We start from the raw sequence: 7,500 nt of genomic DNA, 5'->3' as shown, positions 1-7,500 counted from the left end.
TACCCGGGCACCCCGGGCCCCGGAGCCGGAAAAGGGAAAAAAAGGATCGGGCCCACTAGAGACATGGACCCGGCCGCCAAGCAGGCCGCCCTGGGCTGACCCTCCCCGGCCGCAGCGAGGGACTGCCTCCCGGCCGACAGGATCGGGCCCCTGGAAGTCTGGGGGTGGGGGGGGGGGAAATCGCCCCACGCCCCCGAGGAGGGCTGCCCGGGCGGGCCTGGCCCCGGAGCTCGGAAAAAAAAAAAGGATCGGGCCCACTAGAGACATGGACCAGGCCGCCCTGGGCTCACCTTCCCCGGCCGCAGCGAGGGACTGCCTCCCGGTCGACTGGATCGGGCCCCTGGAAGTCTGGAAAAAGAAGAATGGAACCTGACGCCTCCGAGGAGGGGGCGCCCAGGGAAGGAGGGAGATCCGGGTTGACCTGCTGACCGGACGGGAAAGAGGCCACCGGGCGTCCCCCCCCTTAAAACCTAGGGGTTGACCTGGTGGCCGGAAAGCGAACCGGCCAGCAGGTGAACCCTTTCGATTCCACGGGTTGACCTGGTGCCCGGGAAGCGAACCGGCCAGCAGGTGAACCCGTTCGATTCCACGGGTTGACCTGGTGCCCGGGAAGCGAACCGGCCAGCAGGTGAACCCGTTCGATTCCACGGGTTGACCTGGTGCCCGGGAAGCGAACCGGCCAGCAGGTGAACCCGTTCGATTCCACGGGTTGACCTGGTGCCCGGGAGGGGACTCTGAAAATTTTTCAGCCCTTTCGACTCGGGGTTGACCTGGTGGCCGAGAGGGGACTCGCACGGCAGGCAAGCCGCCCTGGGCTCACCCTCCCCGGCCGCAGCGAGGGACTGCCACCCGGCCGACTGGATCGGGCCCCTGGAAGTCTGGAAAAAAGAATGGAACCTGACGCCTCCGAGGAGGGGGCGCCCAGGGAAGGAGGGAGATCCGGGTTGACCTGCTGACCGGACGGGAAAGAGGCCACCGGGCGTCCCCCCCCTTAAAACCTAGGGGTTGACCTGGTGGCCGGAAAGCGAACCGGCCAGCAGGTGAACCCGTTCGATTCCACGGGTTGACCTGGTGCCCGGGAAGCGAACCGGCCAGCAGGTGAACCCGTTCGATTCCACGGGTTGACCTGGTGCCCGGGAAGCGAACCGGCCAGCAGGTGAACCCGTTCGATTCCACGGGTTGACCTGGTGCCCGGGAGGGGACTCTGAAAATTTTTCAGCCCTTTCGACTCGGGGTTGACCTGGTGGCCGAGAGGGGACTCGCACGGCAGGCAAGCCGCCCTGGGCTCACCCTCCCCGGCCGCAGCGAGGGACTGCCTCCCGGTCGACTGGATCGGGCCCCTGGAAGTCTGGAAAAAAGAATGGAACCTGACGCCTCCGAGGAGGGGGCGCCCAGGGAAGGAGGGAGATCCGGGTTGACCTGCTGACCGGACGGGAAAGAGGCCACCGGGCGTCCCCCCCCCCTTAAAACCTAGGGGTTGACCTGGTGGCCGGAAAGCGAACCGGCCAGCAGGTGAACCCGTTCGATTCCACGGGTTGACCTGGTGGCCGGAAAGCGAACCGGCCAGCCGGTGAACCCGTCCGATTCCACGGGTTGACCTGGTGGCCGGGAAGCGAACCGGCCAGCAGGTGAACCCGTTCGATTCCACGGGTTGACCTGGTGCCCGGGAGGGGACTCTGAAAATTTTTCAGCCCTTTCGACTCGCGGTTGACCTGGTGGCCGAGAGGGGACTCGCACGGCAGGCAAGCCGCCCTGGGCTGACCCTCCCCGGCCGCAGCGAGGGACTGCCTCCCGGCCGACACAAGCCGCCCTGGGCTCACCCTCCCCGGCCGCAGCGAGGGACTGCCACCCGGCCGACTGGATCGGGCCCCTGGAAGTCTGGAAAAAAGAATGGAACCTGACGCCTCCGAGGAGGGGGCACCCAGGGAAGGAGGGAGATCCGGGTTGACCTGCTGACCGGACGGGAAAGAGGCCACCGGGCGTCCCCCCCCCCTTAAAACCTAGGGGTTGACCTGGTGGCCGGAAAGCGAACCGGCCAGCCGGTGAACCCGTCCGATTCCACGGGTTGACCTGGTGGCCGGGAAGCGAACCGGCCAGCAGGTGAACCCGTTCGATTCCACGGGTTGACCTGGTGCCCGGGAGGGGACTCTGAAAATTTTTCAGCCCTTTCGACTCGGGGTTGACCTGGTGGCCGAGAGGGGACTCGCACGGCAGGCAAGCCGCCCTGGGCTCACCCTCCCCGGCCGCAGCGAGGGACTGCCACCCGGCCGACTGGATCGGGCCCCTGGAAGTCTGGAAAAAAGAATGGAACCTGACGCCTCCGAGGAGGGGGCGCCCAGGGAAGGAGGGAGATCCGGGTTGACCTGGTGACCGGACGGGAAAGAGGCCACCGGGCGTCCCCCCCTTAAAACCTAGGGGTTGACCTGGTGGCCGGAAAGCGAACCGGCCAGCCGGTGAACCCGTCCGATTCCACGGGTTGACCTGGTGGCCGGGAAGCGAACCGGCCAGCAGGTGAACCCGTTCGATTCCACGGGTTGACCTGGTGCCCGGGAGGGGACTCTGAAAATTTTTCAGCCCTTTCGACTCGCGGTTGACCTGGTGGCCGAGAGGGGACTCGCACGGCAGGCAAGCCGCCCTGGGCTGACCCTCCCCGGCCGCAGCGAGGGACTGCCTCCCGGCCGACAGGATCGGGCCCCTGGAAGTCTGGGGGGGGGGGGGAATCGCCCCACGCCTCCGAGGAGGGCTGCCCGGGCGGGCCTGGCCCCGGAGCTCGAAAAAAAAAAAAAGGATCGGGCCCACTAGAGACATGGACCAGGCCGCCCTGGGCTCACCCTCCCCGGCCGCAGCGAGGGACTGCCTCCCGGCCGACTGGATCGGGCCCCTGGAAGTCTGGGGGGGGGGGGGGAAATGGAACCTGACGCCTCCGAGGAGGGGACGCCCAGGGAAGGAGGGAGATCCGGGTTGACCTGGTGACCGGACGGGAAAGAGGCCACCGGGCGTGCCCCCGTTAAAACCCCTAGGGGTTGACCTGGTGGCCGGAAAGCAAACCGGCCACTGGGTAGGCCGGTCGGCAACCTAGGGGTTGACCTGGTGGCCGGGAAGCGAACCGGCCAGCAGGTGAACCCGTCCGATTCCACGGGTTGACCTGGTGCCCGGGAGGGGACTCTGAAAATTTTTCAGCCCTTTCGACTCGGGGTTGACCTGGTGGCCGAGAGGGGCCTCGCACGGCAGGCAAGCCGCCCTGGGCTCACCCTCCCCGGCCGCAGCGAGGGACTGCCCCTCCCCACCCCCCGGCTGACAGGATCGGGCGCACTGGAAGTCCGGGACAGTATTTTCCCCGACGCCGGGGAGGGCGGGCGGAGGGGCTCTGGCGGCCAGCCCGGGCCCCGGAGCTCGAAAAGGAAAAAAGGACCGGGCCCGCGAGAGACGGGGGCCCTGCCGCAGGGGGGGGGGCAGTCCGACCGGGGCTCACCGTGCGGCAGGCCCGGGCGTCGGCAGGGGAAAGCGGGCGAGGAGGCGCGGGGCCGGGTGCCTACGGCCATACCGGACCGAACGCCCCCGATCCCGTCCGATCTCGGAAGGTAAACCGTCCCGGGCCTGGCTAGTACTTGGATGGGTGACCGCCTGGGAATCCCAGGTGCCGTAGGCAGCTTTTCCCGGTCCGAGTCAGCTCTCTCTCCTTTTCTGGGGGGGAAGGAGAGGGGGGGACGGGCCGGAAAGCCCCTCGTCGCTCCTGCCGAGTCGGAGGTCGCGGCCGCAGGTCACGGGTCTGGGCGCCTGGGGTCCGGCTCCCCACCCACCCGGCTTCCTCCGCGGAGGACCCCCCCCGGGGCCACCGAAGCCGCTGGGGGAGACGCCGGGCATGGGGCGGACTGGCCCGGACCCTCCCGGCCGCCGGCCCGCAGGTCCGCCCCGAATCCCCCCCCGCGGCCACCCAGGCCAGGCCTGGCCAGGCGGGACGGACGGCGGGTGTCCAGCGCCCAGCGGCTTCCTCCAGCGGGGACCCACGGACCCCAAAGCCGCAGGGGGAGGCCCCGGGCCTGGGACGGACTCGCTCGGACCCCCTGCGCCCGGCCGCCGGCCCGCGGGACCGCCCCGAATCCCCCCGCGGCCACCCAGGCCAGGCCTGGCCAGGCGGGACGGACGGCGGGTGTCCAGCGCCCAGCGGCTTCCTCCAGCGGGGACCCACGGACCCCAAAGCCGCAGGGGGAGACCCCAGGCCCGGGACCGACTCGCTCGGACCCCCCGCCTCCCCTGCGCCCGGCCGCCGGCCCGCGGGACCGCCCCGAATCCCCCCGCGGCCACCCAGGCCAGGCCTGGCCAGGCGGGACGGACGGCGGGTGTCCAGCTCCCAGTGGCTTCCGCCAGCGGGGACCCACGGACCCCAAAGCCGCAGGGGGAGGCCCCGGGCCCGGGACGGACTCGCTCGGACCCCCCGCCTCCCCTGCGCCCGGCCCCCGGCCCGCGGGACCGCCCCGAATCCCCCCGCGGCCATCCAGGCCAGGCCTGGCCTGGCGGGCCGGTGTGCAGCTCCCCCGGGCTTCCTCCCCCGACGACCCGCGCCCCCCTGAGCCGCAGGCGGAGACCCCGGCCCCGGGGCGGACCGGCCCGGGCTCGCCCGAGCCCCCTGCGCCCGGCCCGCAGGACCGCCCCCCCGAATCCCCCGGGAGAGGCCCGGCCTGCACGCCACTGACGACCCGCGGCCCCCAAAGTCGCAGGAGGCGCCCCCCCCCCCCGGTTAGCCCCGTCTCGCTCCGCGCCCCCCGCCCCTCGCTGCCGGGACCGGGCGCCGCCCCAGAGTCAGCCGCAGCCGGCCGGCCTGAGAGCTGCCCTCCTGTGGACGACGGTGAGTTTACCTTGATACTAACCGGCCGTCAGCCAGGTCAACCCCATTGCTAGACTGGGGTGGACCTGGTGGCCGAGTGGGGACTTGGAACATTTGACAGCTGCTTCCCGGGGCTTGACCGGTTGTCCTGAACGCCCCCCACCCCCACCCCCAGCCCCCGGCTCCTGCTCCCCTCTCCCCAGCCTCGGTGCTCCGCTCCCTGCCTCGGAGGCTGCCTCTCTGCGGCGCCTGCATCGCCTCCGAGGACGCGCACCCTCCGGAGGCTGGACGTAAACCCACCACTGCCGCCGACCCGGCTCTCCGAGGGACGACTGTGAGGCCCCCCACCCCACCCCACCCCCGGACCGCCCTGGGGACGACTGCTAAGCCTCCCCCACCGGACCGCCCGGGGGAAGACTGCGACGCCTCCCGCCAGGCCCCCACCCAGCCTGGGGGAAGACTGCTAAGCCTCCCCCCCACACACACACACACACACTGTCGGGGGATGACGATTAAGCCTCTCCCGGACTGCCCGGGGGAAGACTATTAAGCCTCCCCTGGAACCACTATTAAGCCTGCCCCCGGAGTCCTCGGGGGATGACTGCTAAGCCTCCCCCACCGGACCACCCGGGGCAAGACTGCTAAGCCTCCCTCCCACACACACACACACTGTCAGGGGAGGACTATTAAGCTTTCCCGCTGGAGCGCCCGGGGCGGACGACTGTTAAGCCTGCCCCCGGAGTCCTCGGGGGAGGACTATTAAGCTTTCCCCCCTGGAGCGCCCGGGGGGGGGGGGGGGGGGACGACTATTAAGCCTGGCCCCCGGAGTCCTCGGGGGACGACTATTAAGCCTCCCCCGGACCTGCTCCCTCTCGACTATTAAGCCCCCCCTCTGCGGTCCTCAGCACCACTGCCGCGCTGCCCTGGGAGTGGGGTGACATCCGGTCCGGAAAGCAAACCGGCCACCAGGTCAACCCGTCGAATCCAATGGGTTGACCTGGTGGCCGGAAAGCAAACCGGTCGCCAGGTCAACCCGTCGAATCCAATGGGTTGACCTGGTGGCCGGAAAGCAAACCGGCCGCCAGGTCAACCCAGTAGATTCAGCGGGTTGACCTGGTGGCCGAACGGGGACTTTGAAAATTTGACAGCCGCTTCCCGGGGGTTGACCTGTTGTCCCGGTGGGGACTTTGAACATTTGACAGCCGCCTCCCAGGGCTTGACCTGTTGTCCCGGTGGGGACTTTGAACATTTGACAGCCGCCTCCCAGGGCTTGACCTGTTGTCCCGGGGGGGACTTTGAACATTTTACAGCCGCTTCCCGGGGCTTGACCTGGTGGCCGAGTGGGGACTTTGAACATTTGACAGCCGCTTCCCGGGGGTTGACCTGTTGTCCTGAACGCCCCCCACCTCCCCCCCCCCGGCTCCTGCTCCCCACTCCCCAGCCTCGGTGCTCCGCTCCCTGCCTCGGAGGCTGCCTCTCTGCGGCGGCTGCATCGCGTCCGAGGACGCTCACCCTCCGGAGGCTGGATGTAAAGCCTGACACCCGCCACCGCCGCCGACACGGCTCTCGGAGGGACGACTCTGAGGCCTCCCCCCACCCCCGGACCGCCCTGGGGACGACTGCTAAGCCTCCCCCCCGCCCACACCCACACCCACACTGTCGGGGGATGACTCTTAAGCCTCTCCCGGACTGCCTGGGGAACGACTATTAAGCCTGCCCCCCCCGGAGCACTCGGGGGACGACTATTAAGCCTCCCGCGGACTGCCCGGGGGATGACTATTAAGCCTCCCCTGGAAGGACTATTAAGCCTCCCCCGGACTGGCCGGGGGACGCCTATTAAGCCTATCCTCGGGGGAGGACTATTAAGCTTTTCCCCCTGGAGCGCCCGGGGGGACGACGATTAAGCCTGGCCCCCGGAGTACCCGGGGGACGACTATTAAGCCTCCCCCGGACTGGCCGGGGGACGACTATTAAGCCTCCCCCGGACCTGCTCCCTCTCGACTATTAAGCCCCCCTCTGTGGTCCTCAAGACCACTGCCGTGCTGCCCTGGGAGTGGGGTGACACCCGGGCCGGAAAGCAAACCGGCCACCAGGTCAACCCGTCGAATCCAATGGGTTGACCTGGTGGCCGGAAAGCAAACCAGCCGCCAGGTCAACCCGTCGAATCCAATGGGTTGACCTGGTGGCCGGAAAGCAAACCGGCCGCCAGGTCAACCCAGTAGATTCGACGGGTTGACCTGGTGGCCTTAAAGCACGACTCTTAAGCCTGCCTCCTGGAGCGCTCGGAGGACGACTATTAAGCCTCCCCCGGACTGGCCGGGGGACGACTATTAAGCCTCCCCCGGACCTGCTCCCTCTCGACTATTAAGCCCCCCTCTGTGGTCCTCAAGACCACTGCCGTGCTGCCCTGGGAGTGGGGTGACACCCGGGCCGGAAAGCAAACCGGCCACCAGGTCAACCCGTCGAATCCAATGGGTTGACCTGGTGGCCGGAAAGCAAACCAGCCGCCAGGTCAACCCGTCGAATCCAATGGGTTGACCTGGTGGCCGGAAAGCAAACCGGCCGCCAGGTCAACCCAGTAGATTCGACGGGTTGACCTGGTGGCCTTAAAGCACGACTCTTAAGCCTGCCTCCTGGAGCGCTCGGAGGACGACTATTAAGCCTCCCCCGGACTG

The 7,500-nt window shown here is 68.9% G+C and overlaps 1 non-coding gene across 1 annotated transcript; it reads left to right on the top strand.

The window, feature by feature from the left end:
- Positions 1-3,530: 3,530 nt before the first annotated feature.
- On the top strand, positions 3,531-3,649 carry LOC135977798 (5S ribosomal RNA). The gene has a single exon (XR_010595242.1). It is a non-coding gene; the product is annotated as a 5S ribosomal RNA (ribosomal RNA).
- The last annotated feature ends 3,851 nt before the right edge of the window (positions 3,650-7,500 follow it).

This window comes from Chrysemys picta, unplaced genomic scaffold (genome assembly GCF_011386835.1).
Source record: "Chrysemys picta bellii isolate R12L10 unplaced genomic scaffold, ASM1138683v2 scaf36, whole genome shotgun sequence".
Classification (NCBI taxonomy): domain Eukaryota; kingdom Metazoa; phylum Chordata; order Testudines; family Emydidae; genus Chrysemys; species Chrysemys picta.
The sequence above is the reverse complement of the archived record's forward strand: the minus strand, read 5'-3'. Positions and strand labels throughout refer to the sequence as shown.